Source organism: Mauremys reevesii, linkage group 1, assembly GCF_016161935.1.
Source record: "Mauremys reevesii isolate NIE-2019 linkage group 1, ASM1616193v1, whole genome shotgun sequence".
NCBI classification, from domain to species: domain Eukaryota; kingdom Metazoa; phylum Chordata; order Testudines; family Geoemydidae; genus Mauremys; species Mauremys reevesii.
In genome coordinates, this window is record NC_052623.1 from 115660956 (window position 1) to 115685967 (window position 25012).

Sequence of the window (25012 nt, forward strand, 5' to 3'; positions counted from 1 at the left end):
GCTAAATGATTATCAGCAACAGATCTACCATGGTGACTCCAATTTATTGCAATACAACATAGTCTAAATTTCATGCAAAAAAATCAACTTTAGTACAATATTAATGTTGACAAATGAAACACTTAAATGTCAGGAAATGGCAGAGTTAAGGTGAAAGTTCACTATAACACTGATGCATTGTACTTAGGCTGCAAACTACTATTTAATTATATGATTAATTGTATTTGCTAATTCATATACTATATAATACATAAACTGGAATTTCTTATAAAAGTATACATACAATTAGATAAATACTGTACATACAGTCTTCAGGCTTGGTTTGATTTTTAAGTCAAAATGAGATCTACAAAACAAACCAAGTTTGAAGGAAATTGGTTCAGTAGCTTACAAGTTATGAATTTAAAGATATTAAATTGAAACTTTTTGACTTAATTTGTTAGAACAAGTCCAAATGAATTGTAATAGCATTTGTGTTTTATAAAATCCTCTTAATCCTTTCAAACTGCTCAGATTGCATGGTATTCATTACGGACTACTGTATGTACATACATAATTTTAAGTTTAAAGATTCTGCTGTCTCTGAGTTAGTGCCAGTAGGAAAAATATTTTTAGAATAGGAAGAATGTATTAGGTTCATCCCCTCATAACTGTTATAGTGAAGGTTACATATCTTACAGAACTATAACATCTTTCAGACTGTTTCCCAAAACACTTTAGAGATCTTGTGGCTCAGCGTTGCCACTCTCTCTCTAATATTTCTCTCTATATAGATAAGTGCCAACTCCAATTATATATAATAGAAATGATCCAAGAGGGAGCTGTACTCTGCTAGGGCCTGCTCCTGTGCCTACTGAAGTTCATGGCACAATTCCTATAGACTTAAATAGGATCAGAATTGAATCTATAATGAAGGCAACTGCTTACTCATTACCCTCGGCCTGCTGTCGATGATTTCGGAAGTTGTAACTGAATAGGCAAGAATAGAACAGAGGGAAGTTCAGCAAATAATTTAAGGAGGTTACCCAGCTCCGAGTTTCCATTTGGGCCAAATCATGCCTGGTCCTTTTGAGAGTTCATGGGGCAGAGGGAGGTGCAAGGAGCCTTTCCCCTGGGTCCCTTTGGGGTAAGACACACCTTACAGGGGGCATGGCAATGTACCCCATTGCCCTCTCACGCGCCAGCTTTGCTGGCAAGCTGTGCAAGAATCAAAATGCTTCACCATCCTAAAGGGTGCATTCCTCTGCATGCCTGGCAGCCCCATGAGGGATTATGCAAATCTTTCCCACAGCTCCTGCAGAGGTGGTGAAAAATTGCCTTCCTACCATCAATGCGGGCCAGTACCTATCAGGAATGATTTGGCCCTTTGTTCCACAATGTCGTGACATTATGGTTGTTACTAGTTTATTTATAAATTATTTATAAATGTTACAGGATTTTGTATTGTTTGTGTATGCATGGATACTGAGTTTTTTCCTTTCTTTACAGTGGCTGTCAGCTAGGACGGGTGACTGGTGGGAAGGGTATAAAAAGCCATGTATTTTAAAAACTCAGACATTTTACAGGATGTTGATGATTCCTTGACTTCTGGGTGGTGTTTTTTCTGAATAAAGGCTTAGATGTTTATAGGAATAAGAATAGCATCTGAAGTTACACTAGCTAAGGTAAAACTGCAGGAGCTTTTAATTATGATGCTTCCAATGTGAGGGGGTGGGAGGGTCAAGAAGAAATTCCTCCCCAAGTTATAGTACAGGAACAATAGATGCACTATGGAGCTTTTATGCCTTCCTCTGAAGCACCTGTCACCGCCCAATTTTAAACACAGGATACTGAATTAGATGTACCATTGGTCTGTTCTGGTATGGCAGTTCCTATGTTCTTATGATCAAATCTCTCTGTGGGCTGAGCAAGAACATCTGCCTGTAATTTATAGTGCACTATACCTCCATATGGAACATCTATATTCTGGACAAAGTAGGAAGCGATTTTTCATGAACACTACATCATTCATATATTGTACTCATATCAAAAGTCAGATCCTATAGTCATCTCCGTATAACAATATTAATTTCATTATTTTATTTGCAAAGTGGTTAGGCACTTAGGTGTTGTCTTGATTTTGGAATGTGTGTGTAATGGATTCCACTGTCTGAATTATAGTGATGGAGCCAATCGCACAAACCGTAGCACTATCCCTGTTGTATGGGTAGGGATTTAATTTCACTGCCTCATAACACAAACTATCAAATTTATCATTGCAAATTTCCCACACTTTTTTGGTTCTAGGTGACATCTCCCTAACCCGTTGTCAGAGACAAACAGAATGGAAGAAAGCTTTCAAACAATGAAAAACATAATATCAGGAAACAGAAAAGTTAATAGCCACATAACACTGCTATAAAACCCAGCCTCCCAAGAACGGCTTATTCCATGGCATTATCCTATGGTGAGTTAGTCATACTGTTCCTGACACACTTATCTCTGCTCTTATGGCGATGTCCGGTAACACTGAGGCACTGCCCATCTAAGCATTTTAAAGATTAAAGAACTTGCTGGTGTTAGATATACTGGGGCACTGCATGTATAGTGTCGCCTATTTCATTCTAGAAAAACAATCCCATGCTTTGCTGAAGAGAAGGTTATAGACTCTGATAGTAGCACTGAGACAAGAGAGAAAGTAAGATTTATGACTCTAGTACTCTGCCCACGGAAGACAATTTCTCAAATATAAAATAAACGCCTTGTCAAGTATTCATTACACACGAACCATTACGGATCCAGTTATAGCATGACTATGCTCAGAAAAGTGATTATGTGAAGATGGAGGTACCCAGGCTCAGATCAGATTCCTTACTTCTCTGGACAATTTTTTTAACTACTTTTTCATTGATAGAAGTGCAATGCCAATAGAGTTAAGGGAAAGGAAACTGGACTGTATCCTGGCTCATGAATTATTGGCAGAATTGTTTATTAAGTTTCATTTGTTGTGTCTTTATTGCGGGTGATTAAAGCATGTCCTCTGGAATTGTGGCCAAAGCATGAAGGGGCATACGAATGTTTAGCATATCTGTCACGTAAATACCTTGCAATGCTGACTACAAAAATGCCATGCGAATGCCTGTTCTCACTTTCAGGTGACATTGTAAATAAGAAGCAGGCAGCATTATCTCCCGTAAATGTGTACAAACTTGTTTGTCTTAGTGATTCGCTGAACAAGAAGTAGGACTGAATGGAATTGTAGTCTCTAAAGTTTTACATTGTTTTGTTTTTGAGTGCAGTTATGTAACAAAAAATATCTACATTTGTAAGTTAGACTTTCACGATAAAGAGATTGCACCACAATTCTTGTATGAGGTTAATTGAAAAATACTATTTATTTTATCATTTTTAAAGTGCAAATATTTGTAATAAAAATAATATCAAGTGAGTTCTGTACATTTTGTATTCTGTGTTGTAATAGAATTTTTTTTTAAATTATTTGAATTTTTTCCCCCTATTTTTTACTTATGATAGAAGTGCAATGCCAATAGAGTTAAGGGAAAAGAAACTGGATTGTATCCTGGCTCATGAATTATTGGCAGAATTGTTTATTAAGTTATATGAAATTATTTGAAAATGTAGAAAAACATCCAAAATATTTAATAAATTTCAATTGGTATTCTATTGCTTAACAGTGTGATTAATCACAATTAATTGTTTTAATTGCGATTACTTTTTTTGAGTTAATAGCGTGAGTTAACTGCGATTAATTGACAGCCATACTTAACTTGCATCTCTCTTGCTGCATATTAAACCCATTTCTTCTTGTCCTACTTTCAGTGGACATGGAGAGCAATTGATCACTATCCTTTTTATAGTAGCCATTCATATATTTGAAAACTGTTACTACATCTCTCTTTAGTTTTCTTTTCTCAAGACTAAACATGCCTAGTTTTTTAACCTTTTCTCACATGTTTTCTAAACCTTTTTATTATTTTTGCTGCTTTCCTCTGGAATCTCTCCAATTTGTCCACATCTTTCCTAAAGTGTGGCACCCAGAACTGGACACAGTACTGCATACATGAGGCATCTTAGCTACAACTCCCATTAGGCAATGTAGAATCCTTTCCAAAACTATATTTGAAAGTTTTCACCTGAATTTTTTGTTTTGTTTTCAGCTATGTTTTTTTGATGAAAAGTAAACAATTTTCTTCGGAAAGCAGCCACTTTCTGTGGAAAACTTTGTTTAATCAAAAGCCCAATTTTCCAAGGAAAAACAGTTCTGATAAAAAATTGACAGACCCTGTGAGTCTGAAAGCCCCCAATTTGACTTAAAGATCCCAGACTGAGTTTTCAGAATTGCAGGTAGAAAAAACACCTCTTTACCTGTAAGCGCATCTTATATGATATAGACTCAGCGATCTAGACAGAGAGGCAAACATGAAGCTTGATGCTCCCACTCTAACAGAATCACTTTTCAGATGAACTACATTTTACAGTGGGTCGGGGAGGGGTGCTTTAGAGAGAACTTCAACAGCATAACTGAGAAAAAAAATGAAAATTCTCCTTTTTAGGATTCTTCAAGTAATTGTAGTAGTGGAGCTCAGTAGTCAGGAGACCACACACAAACTCTCATTGGTCATATTCATGAAATTAATTCAGGTTCCAAACAAGAAACCTGACTGGCCTTTTCTGATCATGGTGGCAGCAGCAGTTGTTTTCATTAGTCTGTATGTTGAGTAACCCATCAAATTTAGAAAGGTTTTAGTAAGTTGGAAGAATGAACTTTTATTTTGTTTTATCTCTCTGAATTACAAAATAGCAGCAAAACCCACACCAATAGTGTGTGCTAATTATCATGAGACACCCCCATCCCAGCAAAACATAGCACACTCCTACAGTTTCAAGCTTTACCAGCTAGTTTTCAAACCTTTGTACAATCTATTGCTGACCTCATTACTCGCCATTCTCCCACTAGACTCCTCCTCATTCCGTTGGCTCTGTAGGATAGTGTTGTCAGCCAAATTTACAGTCTAATTCATAATTGTAATCCTTTAAAGTTCTGCCTAGAATATACTGTTCCCATTCTCTCTTGGCATACCAGCTCCACACGCTTACCCACTTACACTCACTTTATGTTCCATACAATGCTTTTAGTCATATTTTATCATCTTCAATAGGCACAGATGGTCTTTCCTACAGAATTCTCTAATTTAAAGCAGGCTGTGGCATGCTGTCAAAATGAAAACCCAGGGAACCTGTGGCAGGGAATGATTTCGGAGGGAGCCAGAAAGATATGCATAGCAGCATTTTAGCAGCTGGAGGGGTAGGGAGAAATTAAACACTCCTTTCTCAGCTACTACCCTCTTCTTCCTCCACATCTTCTCTCCCCCACACCACCACCTTCCACTCTTCCAGAATAAAGATCCAGCAAGGGTGCAGTGAGAAAAAACAAACAGCGTTTACTCCTTTCCATCCCCTTTACAAAAATAATCTTCTTTCCTGCTCTAAATCCTACCTTATTTTTTGCTTTTTCCCCTTTAACTCTACACTGCTTCCCAGAGGTTAAAGTAGATTAAAACAGCAGAGGGATCTCACACCACATCAGCCAAAGAAGGGGAGTTGTAGAGGAGCGCTGCTTATCCAAACCTGAAAGAGAGGGAGGAGCCGCCCTTCTCCCCGGCTTCTCCCTTAGTTTGACCCTCACTCTTTTCTCCTCATACACATCACCTTAACCACCTATTCTCTCCAGCTTGTATAGAACTGCTGTTTTTCCCCTCCCCCCAAGCACACTGAGACCTAAGGCATGTCTACATTAGAAACTGAAATCGACCTATGTTAGTAATACTGCAGTGGTTCATGTCCACACTACCCTCCTTCTGTCAGTGGTGCGGGTCCTCACCAGGAGCGCTTCCACCGACTTAAGAGGGGCAGTTTGGGGGGCTGAAAGCCCAGGCTCCTGGGGAGCTGGGAGCCTCCGGGCAGCAGCTGGGCTCCCTGCAGGGAGCTGGGAGCCTAGGTAAAAGCCCTTGGGGAGCCAGGTGGGCACGGCACGACTGGGAGTGGGGCAGGCACAGCCCGGCTCCGAGTGGGCAGCCCATGTGACAGCCTGGCTTTCTTGTCAATGTCACATCTCCATGCTAGAGCTGTGAAATTGACAAGAATGACAGCCAACAGCCCATGTAAGTAACCCACAGTGTCTACACAGACACTGTGCTGCCCTAACTACACCGACATAAACCTGACACCTCTCATGGAGGTATTGTTATTATGTCGGTGTTATAGGGCACCTACATCAGCAGGAGCAAGGCTGACATAATTAGGTCAGAGTAAGCTGCCTTACCTCGACTTAACTCTGTCGTGTAGAACAGGCCATAGTCACTCACAAGTGTAGCTTCACAATCAAACAGCCACTACATCTGACTATGTACTAAGAAATTGATTAGCCACATTGATTTCTCCTTGCATTTCTTAAGCTAACTAGAATTCAGCTAAGAACACGGGTACTAAAGTTCAAGAGGCTTTGTCTTGTTTGTTTTTGTTTTTTAAGAGGTGGAGTTGAGGAATCATAGCCAACATCAATATCCAACCTTTTCTTCTGCCAAAAAATACTTTCGTACAATGCTGAATTCTGCCCAAGATTTCTTTTCCATTTTAATCAATCAATATTGACACAAAAGCCTGGAGCATTAATACACTGAGAAACTCTTTACAGATGACTTAATGATATGTTGGCAACTCAATAATTTTGCATTTATGTTTCAGCAAAGACAAACAGCAGCCGTTAAGCAGGAACCTGCTGGCAAATTGACAGAAAACAACTACGAGGCAATTAAATGAGAATACTGGAGGATTTTTCATTACAGACCCCAAAGAGCAAAAGAAAAAAGAGTTTGTTTCCAATAATCCTCTTGGTGGAAAGCTTTGTACTGCAAGAACTGCACACTTCTCATAGGTCTTAAGTTCTGAAAAGCTAAACTACAGAAATGTTCTGTCAATATGCTTCAAAGGAATGCAAGACTGGAAGACATGTCAAAGGTTATCGGCTCCAGTGAGCAGCAAACGAGGTCACTACAAGTAACAACATCTATTCTGCACTTATCCTACTAATGAAATGCAGGTTCATACAAAACATGCTTTCGTTTCATAAATAAATTCACACTGTTTGGGAAGTGGAAATAAACAGTTTATGATGCAGCCAGTTTTACTGGACATAGCAAACAGATCTTGAACGTCTGGAGAAAGTAAAACCACATTAAGGGGTGTGGCATGCACTAGCAAGTATTTGCCAGGAAACACACACATACTCTGTTGTACATAAATATCTCCTTCCATTCTCAAAGGAAATGGGCAAGTTCTCAGAATGGGAGGTGCATAAATAATTCATCTGATCGTTCCCTGGATTTGAATATGAGCCACTAATTCTTTGTTTTGACACGTTACCATCCATTTAGTTCAGTGTTTCTCAAACTGGGGTCGCTGCTTGTGTAGGGAAAGCCCATGGCGGGCCGGGCCAGTTTGTTTACCTGCCCCGTCTGCAGGTCCGGCTGATTGCGGCTCCCACTGGCCGCAATTTGTTGCTCCAGGCCAATGGGAGCTGCTGGAAGCAGCGCAGGCCAAAGGACTTTCCCTACACAAAAGTGGTGGCTTTCCCTACACAAGTGGTGACCAGAGTTTGAGAATCACTGTTTTAGAGCACACCTGAAACCATCTCCGTGAAAGACAATGGTACATGACACGTCATAATTTTTGAAATATTACTGCCATTTTCCCCTGAAAATAAATTCCTGAGATTTTTGTTTCTCCTACTGAACCGTCATTTATCTAATTTTTCCTTTATGAAGTATCTCCATGTCCAAACATTACAACCAAAGCACCAGCCTATCAATCCAGTCAAGCAAAATTATGAAAAGTATGCACATGTGATGGATACATTGTAATTAAACACAACCCACCAGTACAAGACATTAATACTAATTAAACCCTATAATGCTAATTTCGTGCCTCATTACTCAGAAGCATCACACAAATCTCTTCCTCCACCTGAGAGCGAATTCTGTGGTAATGCACAGAATGGCAGCCCTGTCTTCTGATTGGTGGGATGCTGTACACAGGCAGCCAGGACCACTCTTCAGCATATGGTACCCTGTCATGCAGAACAGCTTTGCACAAAGCACATCAACTATAGTAGAGAGGGGTTTGTGTGGCAGAATCTATACCAGAAATAACTTTGATGGGGAACAGGATGATTCAGAGTATTAATGCTGGACACAGAGCCTTTCCTGTCCAGAGCACCAATTTTAAGGAGGCCTGAGTTGACAGGGACTAAAAGTCATAACCATAAATGATGGCTGTTTGGTTACCTTTGTGAAAAAGGTGATGTGAGATCTTATAAAAAGCTGGGGGAGGAGGGATGTGGTCTCAGTCCAGTTCCAGGAGACAGTATAACAAAGAATCTATAGTTACAACAAAATTTGCAACCTTAGCAGAGGGAAAGGAATAAATGGAGATAGAAACTGACCTACCCTCTGACTCCTAGCAATAATCCCCCCAGAACCATCACTGCCCATGCGGTATCTCTTAGGGAGATAAACAGGAATTTAGCCACTGTGGCTGCCATCCAGCATCTTTCAAAAGCAATTTATTCATTCAAATAAAATAAATTGGTATTTTTTAAGCAGCACTATTCATATTACTAAAATGGATAAGCCATAGATTTAGTTCCCCTCATGTGGAATACTGAAGAGAAAATAGCACTGATATGCACAAAACGGGGACAAAGTGATTTACTCACAGTGAGTCTGTGGGTTGAGCCACAAATTGAACTCAGATCACCCCAAGTCCCATGCCAGTGCCTTAAATACAAAGCTATTCCTGGTTTCATTAGGGGGTCACCAAATGAAATTAATAGGCAGCAGGTTTAAAACAAATAAAAGGAAGTTCTTCTTCATGCAGTGCACAGTCAACTTGTGGAACTCCTTGCCTGAGGAGATTGTGAAGGCTAGGACTATAACAGCGTTTAAAAGAGAACTGGATAAATTCATGGTGGTTAAGTCCATAAATGGCTATTAGCCAGGATGGGTAAGGAATGGTGTCCCTAGCCTCTGTTTGTCAGAGAATGGAGATGGATGGCAGGAGAGAGATCACTTGATCATTGCCTGTTAGGTTCACTCCCTCTGGGGCACCTGGCATTGGCCACTGTCGGTAGACAGATACTGGGCTAGATGGACCTTTGGTCTGACCCAGTACGGCCGTTCTTATGTTCTTATAGTTCAGTTGCAAACTTCTTATGTGACCTTGGGCTGGTCACTTAACCTCTCTCTACCTTATTTTCTACAGCTGTAAAATGGGAATAATAATTGTTGCCCCTCTGGTATCCCCACTTTACAGATGCAGAAAATGAGGTACAGAGAGGTTATGTGACTAGCCCAAGGTCATGTAAGAAATCTGCCACTGAACTAAGAAATTTGGCTCCTGGCCCTGTGCCTTACACATATATCTAGGGAATTTAGGGGGCAGAATGTAATTCACTAAATTTTAAATTTGGTCTGGGTGCAAAGGTCCTAAATTCCCTGGGGAAGACTGAAGTCAATGGAGCTCTCACAATTTACACCAACATAGGCTCTGTCCCCTGAGTAGTTTTAAATGGATATTTGGGTTGCTTTCAGCTGTCTGTACTAAACAGAAAAGGGCTTAAGGACATTTCTGAATGAAAGACAGCACATGTAAGTCACTGTTACATCTTAAAACAGGGACTTTCGAAAGTATTTGTACTGTGTATCATATCTTAATAGTCACTGATTCAACGATCACTTTACTTCCCATTCACCATCACAAAACATCCCTGTGACAACCATAGCAATTGCTTTCATGGTGAATTAATATTAGAAAAATAAAATATTTTTTAGTTTCTTTTAATGTGATTTAACATTTAGCAACAAAGAGGTGAGCCAGCAGCATGTGACCAGCCAGCTCTCAGTGAGTCATCAGGAAGTGTCCCATGAACTATAGTTTGAGGGTACAAGGCACTTTTAACATCAACTACCAAAGTAGTGTAGTTAATTTGACAATAAAAACAATACCACGAAGAATGAATACTTAATATAATGCCTCATCTATAGTGTAAAGTGCCAGGAACATTTATAGTGCTATACAAGTAATAATAAATCATAGTAAAAATAAAACCTCTTAATTAAAACTCAGCTATTCTGTGTACTAAGGACTGAGTCATAAAATGTCTCCTGGAGCTTCAGGCACAAGGAACTCTCAGTGCCAACTGGCAGAGAATACAGGGAGGGCACAGGGTTGTAGAGGGATCCCCTGGGTCAGATATCTACATAATAGTTCACCAAAGCATGGCAAGTGAGGTCTCTTCTGAAAGCCAGTAGCCCACTGGCCATCATAAACATTTTGAAATGTATGTCCAGATAATAGGCAAGGAGTTATGTGTCTATACTTAAAATTATGCTCTTAAAGTCTTGGAGTTAAGGCAGGTCACCTGGAGGTGACATACCTTGGAAATGTCCCTTTCACACAGGACTGCTATGTCCCTGCCTGGCCATTTGTATACTGTATGCCTGTTTGATACAAACCCAGGTGTGAGTTGAGAGACTGTGAAATCTATGAGAGAGGAAATCTACAGGATGAAAAGAATAGCAGGACATATCCTGTTTATGAATAAAGACAAAGGATTGTTCTGGTATATGTTGGATCCTTCACTTTGGAGGCAAACTGACAGCGTGTCTGTCTCATGAAAGACAAGTCACAGCCTGACTGGCTGTGCCATTGTACAGCGCTGCAGGGATTTTGAGTAAGCAATAATTTATTAGACATGAGAGTATCTTGTTAATTAAGTCTAGGCGCTAGAATACTGTTGTGATTTTATTTTGTATGTAACAATTTGTTCCCAATACTTCTACTTGCTACTACTTGAATTTCTATGCTTTGGTAAATAAACTTGATTCCACTATAAACAAATCTAAGTGCTGTGAGTTAAGCAGAATCTCTGATAAGCTGGGCTGTGCTGCGTCTTTGGAAGCAGCAAATCTGTGAATACTGTGAGTGTTCAGTGGAACAGAAGTTGGACACTTCAGGGAGACGCTCGGGGGGGGGGAGGGTGTCTATTGCTAATCTGTAGAGTGACAGTGTGGTCTGTGAAGCCTAGAGGGGACTGCTTGTGTTGCCTATGGCTAGCACAGAAAAGACTTCCCCATGCTAAAGGGCCTCACAGCCCTGGGTACCCCCAGGAAGTGTCACATATAGTCACTGCTGTATTCTTGACTGGCCTCTGCACAGCTCTGCCAGCTGGCGCAAAGGGAGGTACAATGCCTGCCTTCTCCTAACCCATTTTGGGGTAGCTAGCACCTAGGGGAGGAGGCACTATCAAGGACTGGATAAATAAGCGTAAGGGGTAAAATTTTCAAAAGCACCCAAGTGGCTTTGGCTCCTAAGTCCCATTTTCACAAGTGAGTTAGGTACTTAGGAGGGGGATTCAATATGAAAGACCCTGAGCAGTTTGAGACAAGAATGTAAGTTAGTAGCTACAGCATAACTGGTGGGTCAGTCTGTGCAAAGAATGGGGTATAACAGTCTGTTCACAAAACTGGTGATGGAATGAGCATTTTTAATTTTCTCCAACAATGAGCGAATGGAAGAATAATTTACATTCCAGGAGAACAAGGTTATTTTGCAGTTTATACCACAAGCAGGCTCAACTGTATTTTTCTTTATAAGGCCCTTGTTTATACATTTCAGGACTCAAAAGCCTTTCAAACTTTTGTTTGCGTGACAATGGCATCCATGACTCTAGAATTGAAATTCCTGGAATTGAAAATGTCTGTAAGCCTGGCATTTCATTACCTGAAATGTAGATATGTTTGGAATCTGCTGCTTTACCAAAATAAGATTTCAGTTTTATAATGCAGATGTTTGTGCTGTGAACTTTAAAAACCTGAAAATACGGATGCTATAAGTATAGGCACGGCAATTTCATAAACGGCATCACTCTTTCTCCTCATCTAAATCCCATTCAGCCTATCATCCAGGCCTACAGTACTGTATCTATCAATATTTATACATTCAAAGATCTCTCTTTGCTAGTAATGTATTTTTTAAAGCAAAGTATTCTCAAACTACATGTAGTTCTATTTTACAACATGTGGTTTTCAAGGTCAGACTAGATTTCTGACAATGAATTCACAAGTATCACTGCTTAAAGAATTCATGGGTAACATGAGCCAGCTGCTAATTCATGTCAGTATAAAGTCTATACTGTTGCCCATAACCAGTAGCTTTCCAGATTCTTTATTCTTTAATGAGATATACTATCAACACAATGCAGGCACTCTGGGTCAAATTCTGTTTTCAGTTATACCCATGTAATGCTATTAATCTTGATAGGGTGGGATGGACGCACAGTAACTGACAGTACAATTTGGCCCTGTATCTTATAACTGACCTCCTCTGAGACAAAGCTGAATGGCTAATTCCCTCTAATGAGCACAAAGCTAATCAACTACTATATACTCTGTATATAGTATCTTGAAAGTCTGTCTCTCCTCTTCCTTTTCTATCTCTTCATCATGACCGATCAGAAATTATCATGAAATCCTGAAGAAATGTTTTCTAAGGACCAAATTCTACCCTCTACTATCTGTGTGCAACTCCTTTTGAAAGTAATGGGGTTTGCGGACATATCTTAGAGCAGAAGTTGGTCTAAAGAGGGAATCTCAACCAATAGCTGCAATACTCTTTAAACAAGCATGTAACATGGCTTTGAGATCCCACTATACTAAATGTGAAGCCCTAACCCCCTCACAAAGGCAAACTCCCACTGAAGTAAGTATTAAGAAAGATTACAGGATTTGGCACCTGATTAATGCAGGAAAAGCTAATGGAAAAATCTTTCAGTATAAATTAAACAGCAGGCAATCTTATTGCAAGGTGCTACATGAGATGTTCAGAGAGAAAGGACGGCAAAGTTGACTAGATATATCCTGCCAGAACGGCAAATAGAACATCCTATAATACAAACAGAAATTCCCTCAGGGCTCCATAAAAAAAACCCTACAACAAAGCATGAAATGAAACCTATTACAGAGGCAATCTAGCAGCTCTATATTTAAGGTTGCCTTGTGTTCTGCACTCAAAGCATGGTTTAAATCCCTTATATAAAAATGAAATCTTACACTGATCATTCCCAAAAGGACACCATTTCCATTAGGAGCACAGCTTGCATTTTCTAGCTCATTGCCAGAATTTAAGCAATCCTCGTGTTTTTTGTTTTCTTTTTTGCATTGAAAGAAATTAAAAGAGCATTCTGCTCTGAAATGTTTACAGTCTCGCGTCTTTTTTGTCTCCGTCACCTTCACAATGGCAGCATTAATGAAGTTGGAATTTGTACACAATACTATATAGATTCATAGACTCTAGGACTGGAAGGGACCTCGAGAGGTCATCGAGTCCAGTCCCCTGCCCTCATGGCAGGACCAAATACTGTCTAGACCATCCCTGATAGACATTTATCTAACCTACTCTTAAATATCTCCAGAGATGGAGATTCCACAAACTCCCCAGGCAATTCATTCCAGTGTTTAACCACCCTGACAGTTAGGAACTTTTTCCTAATGTCCAACCTAAATCTCCCTTGCTGCAGTTTAAGCCCATTGCTTCTTGTTCTATCCTTAGAGGCTAAGGTGAACAAGTTTTCTCCCTCCTCCTGATGACACCCTTTTAGATACCTGAAAACTGCTATCATGTCCCCTCTCACTCTTCTCTTTTCCAAACTAAACAAACCCAATTCTTTCAGCCTTCCTTCATAGGTCATAGGAACAGCCTTCCTTCATATGGTGCAGGGTACAACAAGAGAGAGCATTTTGGGGGAGAAAAATATTTAGAAAGCAGCCCATGAGATGCATCTTTGTTATCACTGTTTCATTTGTTTTTCTCATGGAAGCTGATGGAGCATGGGATCTTTTAGGACAACTTAAATTTTTCAGTGTTGTCTTCGTACCTCTGCTGCCTAGCCTGGCACCCCAGCCTTTATTCATCCTACCTCCCTGGTGCCCTAGCCCTGTTTCTCTATGTGGCTTGCTACATGTCAGGTGACTTTCATGGCAAGGCATCCCTTTCCACTATGTCTCAGACCTTTCACAGTGGACATGGAGACAAAGTTGCCTAACGAATGGAGTCTGTCACTCCAATACATAGGAAGCATGTTCTCCATCTGTCAAGCCTCCAGTAGCTCAGCTCATCAGAGAGAGCTCACTCCAACAAACCTTACTAGGATTGTTGGACAATGACCTTGCTGATGGACCTTAGCCGGACCCTGGAAGGCTAGGTGGAGGCATACATTTGTGGGCTAAGCAGCAGGGCTGCAGATGAGTGGGCAGCAAAGCCACAGAGTTAGTGGATAGCACTGTTAACAAGCCTGCCTCTGCAGCCCCACTACCTACATAACATGCTCCCCCCAGTCTCCTGTCCCTCATAACATGCTCACATAAGTGGCTTCCTTAGTCATTTTCCCCTGCCTGCCTCCATCTTGTTCCATTTTAAACATTGATAAAAACATTTCATGATCTCAACATGTTGATATCAACATTTAAAAGTGGAATGGTGAACAGGAAAGAGGAAGCGAAGCAAAATATTGAGGCAGTCAAGGGAGCGGAGCATGGAAACCACAGGAATGAAGGAAGGGTGAAAGGAATCACTGGGGCAAGGAGACTTTAGTAAATGGTGGGCTGGAAAGAGAGGTGTGGAAGTGGTGATAGGAAGAAGGGTGTAGACCGGTGAATGTAGGAACATAGGGGATATAGAAGTAAACTACAGGGAACAAAGGACTGGGGGAGCATGTTATGAGGCACATGAGAGAGGAAAATCCCCCCCACCCCCAAATTTTTTAACCAAGTAAAAGATGCTCAAATGCGTTTTATCAATGTAGTCACCAGTTCCGGCAACATGAACATCCTCATCAACCTTAATTCATGTGCTTTCCCACACCATCATCATATTACACTTTAAAAGTAAAAGTAGGTCTGCTGGTAGAAAGTCTGCATCTTCCAGAGGTCAGTTAATGTCATGTGAGTGTAATAATGAGAACACTGTATTAAATGTTGGAATTGAAAAGGAATTCTCTGTGGAGCTGAAGAGTCTACAAGTGTGTGTAGATGAGGCTTGTGAATTGTGGCTGGTAAAGATATTGATAGGACATGCTTTGAAACACTTTAGCTAAATTAAAGCTTTTGGGGAGGAATGAAGTGGGTTTGGAAGTTGAAATTAATATATCTTGTTGGATCCCATTTAGTTAAAATAGTAACATGTCCTCATCCAACAACCCTTTAGCTCCTCAGAAAATACCCTGCAATGAACCCGATAATGCTCAGCCAGTCAAAATGTCTCATTAACTAAATATTCAAAATCTGTTATTTTACACATAAGGCACCTTATGCTTTCATTACACTGCTTTTATCATGTGCTTTATAATAAATTATTATAGTACCCAGAAGGTACCTCTCTTTTTGTATTATCTTGTTCACATCACATGATCATGGTACAAACACAGCTTTGCAGTATAAAATGGAAACAAATTTTGCTGTCTTCTTGCCCAAAGTTTTCATAAGGCAGCTTTAAAAATGTCCCCTCTAGGTACTTTACAAAGTGGTATTAATGATTTCATAAAGAACAGATTAGCTAAACCGTGTCCCAGTTGAAGTTGTCAGAATGCCTGATAAATACAGCAAATAAGCTGCATACAGTGTGGAGCTAAATAACTTGTTTATTCTGTAGTTTTGTTGCAAAGCTTCAATCGGTGAATTAATTCCCATAACACTGGCACAGAGGGGAGATTTCAAGCAGCTCTACAAAATAATTAAAGATTTCTCAGGAAGAACCAGTCAGTCACAGGCGATGCCCATCAGGGACTCTGATGGACAGATGTTGAATACGCATTAAGAACATGTCAGATGAAGGAAAGGACATTTTCATTCCATATTAAACTGTCCAGCGCATACATAGGTTTGAGAGAAATACCCGTGCTAAGTTAGAAATGGAAGAGGAACCAATAACACTCAATGAAGTAAAAGCAGCTATCAAAACTCTTGGGGTTGACAGAATTCAAGCAGGGGTACTAAAAGCAGGAGGCAAAATTCTGACTGAGTAACTAACAAAACTCTGTAACAAAATGTGGGTGAAAAAACAAGTGGCACAAGACTGGAAAGATGGTATCATCGTGGCATTGCCAACAAAGGGTTATCTTACTCAGTGCACAGACTGGGGAGGTATTGTATTTCTATCAATCCCAAGCACAGCACTGGCTGCTGTTATGCTGAATAAAATAAAGCAAGCAGTGGATGAAATACTCCATAAGAACTGGTTGGGTTCCATGGAGGTAGATCATGTCATGACCGGATATTCACTCTTTGACAAATCATCAAAATTCACTGTTTGTCAAAAACCCCATCTTAATCAACTTTATTGACTTTAAGAAAGTGCTTGATAGTCAGGGGCAGCTAGGCGGCAGCGGGCGCGCAGGCGCAGGCGGGGCGGCGCGGCGGGCATTTCTCCCCCGCTGGCATGCCTGGCATGCCTCACGGCGGAGCAGAGGGACCTGCCGCTGCCCGCCCGCAGGCAAGACTGCGGCGGCGTCCTGGTTCCGCGAGCCGCTTTGAGCTCCGCGGGATGACCGCGCGGCCGTCCGCCGCCCCGGACCTGACCTGCCGCTGCGCCAGGAGCTCAGCGGGGACCGAGCTGGAAGAAGAGGGGACCCCGGGCGAGAGGCGGCGGCGGCGCAGCGCTCCGCGCTGCTTGGGGCAGCGTGATCTCTAGAGCCGCCCCTGTTGATAGTGTCCATAGAGATACCTTGTGGAATACTGCTAGAAGCTATGGGATACCAGACAAGCTAATTAACATAATGGATTTTATATGATAGAAGTAGGTGCACAGTAAGATTGAATACAGGCCTAGGTGAGGGGCTTGATATTGTGACTGGTGTTAGACAAGGGTGTGTGTTATCACTAATACTCTTTGTATTAGCAATAGGCTGGGTGATGAAGTTGACACAAAAAGGCATTGTGGATGGTGTAAAATGGGAGACGAGGTACATGACCTTGACTTTGCCAATGACATTGCTTTCCTAAGTATGACCTGGAACAGAATGATTGTACTCACATCAGAGCTAGAATAGGAAGCAGCAAAAATCGGACTGGAAGCAAAGGTAGGAAAGTGGATAAGAGATGCAAAGGTGACTGTAGATAGAAAAGATATCAAACAGGTAGAAGAGTTCTGCTGTCTAGGGACTGTGATGACAATTGAAGGTGGCTGTAATAAAGATATACAGATGAGATTAGGAAAAGCAAACACCACTTTTGGAAGAATGAACAACATCTGGTCAAACTGAGGTCTCCGCACCCAATTCAAGGTCAGAAACCATGCGATTGTCCTGAGAATGCTACTATATGGCACAGAGACTTTGCTGATGACAGAAGCTGCCACAGATGGCTAAGGAAGTTACTACAAATTTAACGGAAAGACAAAATAACAAATGTGAGAGTAAGGGAGCTCACAGAGCAGGGCATGTTAGAAAACACCATCAAAGAAAGAAGGCTCAGATGGTGGAGATATGTAAACACTGTGTAAGATAGGAGACACGCTAAGCAAGCATTGAATTGTGTACCTGAGGAAGGAAAGAGAAGGCAAGGAAGAACTGGCAGAAGACAGTAACAGAGGACACTGAATGTGCTGGTGTCACATGGAAAGAAGTATCATAAACTAGCAAGCAACCATAATCAATGGAGGAACTGAACAGCCCAATGTGTCAGTAGCACAGGAGGAACTAAGGTCTAAGGTAAGGACACTGGATACTATTTACAACTGTATCTTACTTATCTGCAGTGTGCTCATTCAAACAGCCCACACAAATCCAGCTACATAAAAATAGCAACAGCTCTTTCTGCACTTGGACATGCTTTAGCATCTCAACCCAATTTTTTCTCACTAGCTGAAGAGTTGAAGTTTTCTTGGCTCAAAATGCCACTGTGAGAGAAGTTGCTCATTGACATACTCATCATGTGAATAGCCCTACAGCACCTTCACTGATTCAGGACTTTTCAAACAACAAGAATATCACACCAAATCTATCCTCCCATGTCTATGGCTAGCCACACAATCTAAAAATATGAGCAAGACAACATTCGTGCCAGGAATTCAGTAGAGATTTTTTTCCAGTTGCCAGAAATACTCTAGGAATATTGGAACATATATAAATATTTGCAATCCATTAAACATGCAAGAACTAATTTTAAAAATTCAATGAGTTTCAATACAATTCTATTTATGGGAAAACTAAATTTTTGGTCAAAAACTGCAAGAGATGTATACATTTTAGGAGACTAGGTTTTGGGTTTTTTTTAAAATGCAGTGGTATTTCCAGCACCTGCATGTTTTATTTTTTCATCCAGATCCATCACACACAATGACTCATTAGCTACAATTTACTGACACACATGCTCTTCACAAAGACGATTAAGAACCACTTTAAAGTCTAAATCCAACTGACAGCAGAGACTCTCACCTTCTTGTACACACATCTTAGCCTGCCTACTGCCAGAAGGTATTTAATCAGCTCAGCCTTTGATAAGTGTTCAGCAGGTTGAGGAGACAGCATGCTAGAGCACTGACCTGCACCTCCAATAAGCGCTGAATACTGAAGAGGTCAACGAGTGACTCTTACATTTCAAAGTGTCTTCCCCTCTAAAGCAGGAGAGCCCTCTGCTGACGAAGGCTCCCATTAAGAACAGTTCAGCTTTTCCCTTACTTCAGCTGGAACAAACCCCACCATCATTTTGATGTTATAAAGCAAGAGTAGTTAGAAAAGACAAGGAAAACATCAAGAAAGATACGAGCATCCATAATGCAAATGAGGCTTTTATATCATTTCACTTAAACCCTGTAGGGGAGAGAAAAGTTGATTATCTACAGTACCTGGGTCAAAGTTATGCCTTAAGGATCTTTTATCATTTTCACTCCTCATATTACAAGGATCGTTGGTGCTGTTGCAGGTAATACTTTGACAGCACTATCCTTTTGCATAATAATACCAAAAACTTCATCGCCTGCACCCAATCCTAAAAGTTTCTTGATCACTGAATTTAAATGATACACTCTCTCAGCACCCTGTGAATGATTAAAACAAATGTAATGCAAGTCTGAAGGTGACTTAGGTTTCAAGCTCCGCACCATTTCATTATCATCAGCATTATTATTTCTATTGTAGTAGCACTCAAAAACCCCACCAAGGGGTCTAGCACAGTGAAGTGCTGACCAGACTGGTGCCTTTGGCAGCTACCAGAAAATGAATAAAATAAACAGCAGCAGCAGCAGCAAATAGTGGGACGGAATGACTGTACATGGTTCAGAGAGAAGTAGGTAGTGTCCACTGACATCACCGGTGTCTAGAAAGTAGTGAAAGTCTCTCTCACTGGCTCTTGGAGACTGACTCTGCCGCAGCAGAGCTGCGCACCATGTGGCTGGGGAAGCAACCCAGGCAGCTGTACCTGGAGTCCAGAGATGTTGGAGGGAAGCACGACTCTGGCTGACCATCACCTCCCTTCCTTCTCCCCACCTGGCTGCTGCTCTGCCATCCTTGGCTCCTGCCCAGCTCCCCGACTCCTGAGTCTTACCTGCTAATGTTAGGCTTTTGGCCTCACACTCAAGCTTTTGTGAGATTGCTCAGGCCTTCCTCGAAAACTTCAGGAACTACTGGATAATGGGTGCAATTCTGCCTCTAATTACACCTGTGCCACCCTATGGATATAAATAGAGATGCCCTAGAGAAACTGAGAATTGCATCTTTATTTCTCAAAAAAGGAAAAATTCATCAAAATTTGCTCTGCAATTATGAACTTCAAGGGGGAAACTATTTCACCCATATTTGCTACTAACAGAATGCTAGCCTCTGTTACAAATGCCTGCGGTATTTTAGAATATTGCACTCAGTGTTCACAGGATAGAAAGTCCTCACCATTGCTCATGGCCTGATTCTGACTTCACTGACACCGATGTAAATCAGGAGCCACTCTACTGAATGGAATGAAATTACTCCTGATTTGCACTGATTTACAGGTCCTATGGTCTGTGGCTCCTACGATGAATTCTATGATGATGATCCATGCTGCATTACACATAATAATACTTTAAAAAACCCATTGTCTCATGGGAAATGTTTCCATTGAGAATGCTTTGTTAACTGATGTATGCTGCAAAATAATTGAAACTGTCATAACTGGATGCCTAGGCATTCTGGGCAGATTTAAAGCAATAAGACTCTAAATTGGTAGAATAAACAGATGTTTTCCCAGCAATCACTTTCACTACTGAAAAACAAATGAAAACTTGCTTTGTAATCAGAAATAAATGTGCACCTCAGCAATAGAAAAAGGCTGAACAACAGAACAGAATAATACCAATGCACATCTTCTGAATTAATTCTGCAACTAATATTTCTTGCCGCCATCATGATTTAATAATTCATTCACTGAATGCCAGAAAGAATCTCTACGTGTACAACTAAATGGCTCTCCTCAAGAACTGAAAAATTTACTCCACACCTACTAGCCCAATGATTAAATCTACTAAGCAGGATGGAAAAATATACACTGTCATGCCCCCACCCTCCCCTCCAAGGCTTAAAATTATGTTTCTATAATTTAATGGAAATGTTGTGAACCCTTTATTGTGTACTATATTTATAACTTCTTCTTTCCTTTCCTGATTTATTCCACATTTTTCCATCCTATCATAAAGAATGACACCTCTTTTCCTGCATTGTCTTCACCTGCTGTTTTCTCTTTTTCTACTCTGTTCTTCCACTCCTTAGCTCTCCTAGAACCTCTTCCCTTCCCTTCTGCCCTGTTTCCTCTCCCTCATCTCCTCCCCTATATTTCTCTCAGGACCATATTTTCTAATGTATCTCATCAATCTATTCCCTCCCCATGCTCTGTCTCCCACCCATTCTCTCACACTTACAGGTAGAGCCCGCGTTGATACAAAATTTGTATCCATAGCCAATCCGCAAAAATGACCCACGGATATCTGCATCCGCGGAGTCAAAGCTGATATCTGCAGATTTGCAGGGCTCCAGATATACAAAATGTGTATCCACATCCGATTCACAATCCACAAAAATGGTCCGTGGATATAAACCAGATATCTGTGGATTCACAGAGCTCTGATTATAGGCTTTGTAAATACTGCCAGACACCAAACAGCCAGAGGACTCAGAAGCTTGGAATATTAAATGAAATCCAGGCAGATATAGGCCTTCATTACACTGAACACTCATTTAAGTTAATGTAGCTAAACTGGTGCAACCCCCTGGTGTAGACACACTTACTTTGGATTAAGAGTGCGCTGTTCTGGTTTTTCTTAAATCAGTAAATAATCAGTTTAAGCAAAATCAGAATAGAGCAGTGTTTCTCAAACTGGGGTCGCCGCTTGTGTAGGGAAAGCCCCTGGCGGGCCAGGCCGGTTTGTTTACCTGCCCCGTCCGCAGGTCCAGCTGATTGCAGCTCCCACTGGCCACGGTTCGCTGCTCCAGGCCAATGGGAGTTGCTGGAAGTGGCATGGGCTGAGGGACTTACTGGCTGCCACTTCCAGCAGCCCCCATTGGCCTGCAGTGGTGAACCGTGGCCAGTGGGAGCCGCGATTGGCCAGACCTGTGGACAGGGCAGGTAAACAAACTGGCCCGGCCCCCCAGGGGCTTTCCCTACACAAGCGGCGACCCCAGTTTGAGAAACACTGGAATAGGGGACTCTTAATTTGAACACTGGTGTGTTGCAGGGTTTATTTATATTGGTGCACAGAGTAGATCAGCCCATACAGCAGCGTGGAGAATGCTGTTGAAAGGGTCGTAAGTGCCTGGATGAATGCACTTTATCACCCATCTCTTTAATTTACTACACAGACATTCATGGAAGGGAACCTAACACCTTGCACAGAAGGTGTGAAAATTGGTGGGTAAATTTCATTACACCTCATCCCCATTCAGTCTGCCTTTCCTCCAGCCCCTGAATTTGCACCCGTCTTTATGTGGGGGTAAAGTCTGAAGTATCAGGCTTTGGGGCCAGATTTTTAAAGGGATTTAGGTGCCTAAAGATGCAGAAAGATACCTGAATACCTTTAAAAATCTGGCCTTTAGTGTCTTGCACAAAGCTTCATTACTTGGGTTAAGTGCGGGAGAGGTAAATTTCAAGCTCTATACACTTTAAAGATACTATGAACAAGATTATAAATACAGCTTATATTTTGGGGACATCACAACCACTCAAGCTTTGCTTTCGTTGTTTTGGGGTTTTTTTTGTGATGCCACCAGAACGCCTCAAAATAGTTATTCTCAGTTACATAAGTCGTCCAGTCTCAGGGTGCATCTTATGAATATAGGTATATATGTAGATACTGTGAAACTATAGTAAAGAGTCAATGTAATGTGGTCTGTGCTCAAGGGGCCTCCTTCAGTGCCACCCTCCTTTGCAGAGCTGCTACGCTAAGCTGTGAAACACCTGATTATCTGAGCTGGTAATATTTCAGGAATGAAAACTGTGAAATAGCTGCAGGCCTAAGAAAGAACCAACTCAGTGTGATATCAACTGGCAGCTCTAAGTCAAGAGCAGATTCTGGCTCCCTAGCTTGTGCAGTTGGGAGCTAGTTTAGTGAATCTCAGTGGGGAAGGAAGGGAAGCTAATATCCATATTACCGTAGTCCTTTCCTTCCACCACCTCCCTCTCTCCTTTCCCTGGCACACTAAATTCTCATCCAGGGAGTTGCCTACATCCTGTCTTGAAAGGAGCTATTTCAGCTCCATAGAAGTGTTATCAGAGGATGAGTTTGCTAGAAAAAGGGTGCACACGCTCGGAAATGATGGATAAGTTCTACTGGTGGGGTTCACTCTGTCAGCTGTTAAGAATATGACAATTACTCAAGTGCAAGTACCTGACAGCAGATATGGCCAAAAATATAAGCCACTGTAGGGTAAACATAAACAAATCAAGAATAAAGTGTTGGACCATGTCTCCTTGGATATTTCTACAGCTCTCAGCATGTTGTAGGCAGACCAAGAATTTACTGGTAATATTAACAATTAAATGTAGGCTATACAAGAAGACCAGTCAGTTAATGCAGTTTTGTAATAAACTACCAGATTAGGTTCATTTTACATAGGTAGATAACAGGAAAGGAAGGGTTTTAGAGTTGAAAAACTCTTATTTTTCGTATGAAATCAAATTGAAAAAAAATCAAACCTTATTAAAATTGTGCTGAAAAAGCTATTTTTAGTTATATTTTTATGACTGATATTATTGTTAATTCACACATTAAATGAATTCATGTTAAAAGAAAAAGTGCTAGTTTGAAAATATTTTTTTCAGACAAGTTATTTTCAGCAGAACTTGAAATGTGCTGATTACATTGGAAAGTTCCTGCAGGTTAAACTCTTGAAAACAATTAATCTCTGTCAGTGATGTTCAGAGGAGGAGACAGGACACTGCTGCTTAAAGGAGATCAAGCACATTTATCCTGAACCAGATTCTACATAAAAGGCAATAGCACAGTGTTTCTCAAACTGGGGTCACTGCTTGTGGAGGGAAAGCCCCTGGTGGGCCGGGCTAGTTTGTTTACCTGCCCCATCCGCAGGTCCGGCCGATTGCGGCTTTTACTGGCTGCGGTTTGCTGGTCCAGGCCAATGGGAGCTGCTGGAAGCGGCGCGGGCCGAGGGATTTACTGGCCGCTGCTTTCAGCAGCCCCCATTGGCCTGTAGTGGCAAACCGCGGTCAGTGGGAGCCGCAATCGGCCGGATCTGCGGACGGGGCAGGTAAACAAACCGGCCCGGCCCACCAGAGGCTTTCCCTACACAAGAGGTGACCACAGTTTGAGAAACACTGCATAGCAATTTAAGATATTCCTTTCCATGTTTGCCTGCATTAACCTTGTTGGAACAAATTACCCGTGGCACCATCTTCTTCTCTGAACTCCCATCATTTGCACAGCAATAAAGGCAATGCGCGTGCATTTTCTACACAAATTAAAATAACTTGCTTTTGTAAATTGAGCAGTTGGTCTGGAGTTTAATCCTGAATACAAACAAACCCTATACGCAGCGAGGATGGCTTATGAGTGAAAATGTTGAAAGCCAGCAATAACATATGTTCAGCACAAAGATCTACAAAGATGAGAACTATTGCTAATATCGTAGTTAAGCAAGCTGATTGACTCTATACAGTGTCCTGGGGAAGCTGCATGGGAGCACAAGAGAGACTAGAGGTCTCAGGTAAAATTTTCAAGAACACCTTAGAGACTTAGGAGCCTATGTCCTATTTTCAAAAGTGACTCAATTACTTCAGGGACCACATCTCATTGAAAATCAATGAGACAGCAGATACAGCATACTATGCTGTAAAAATCAACTGTAATGTAAGCAAAATAGCTACATAGCACAGTGTAAAGTTTGCAAAAGGAAAAACAATTGCAATTTCCATCTATATCTTTACTCAAAACATTAACAAATTTGTAAATCTCACTCGTGTTACTCCAGATAATGGAATCTATGGACTAGGAAGGATTGTTGATACACCTTCTCTGGGTATTACTTTGGGCATCTTTTGTTCACCATGTGGCGTTTACCATGAACATATTCTTTCTGATATTAGCTGCATGAGGTTGGGTTAACACACTGGTTATTCACCACTGGAGACCTGGATTCAGTTCCTGGCTTGGATGACAAATGATAATGAGCTTGGTTATTGAATCTCCAGGGGACATTTGTTCACATTACTAAACAACCACATAATTTGGCAAGATGTGTTAGTCTGTGCTAAGGAAAAACTGTGGGCAAAATTCTCAAATGACTTACAATTTATGCAATTCTAATTTAGTCAGTGGGCCAAATTCATCCCTGGTGTAATTCTCTCTGAGCTTAGAAGGATTTCACAAGGTTCACAACTCTGCTGAATTTTGCTCCAGGATTAAAATAGATGCATGGGTGTTAGAG

The 25012-nt window shown here is 41.1% G+C and overlaps 1 protein-coding gene across 2 annotated transcripts in view; it reads right to left on the minus strand.

The window, feature by feature from the left end:
- The window catches only part of SH3RF3 (SH3 domain containing ring finger 3), a 384518-nt gene that overhangs the window by 124016 nt on the left and 235490 nt on the right, over nucleotides 1-25012 (minus strand). The gene's annotated exons all lie outside the window — the stretch shown is intronic.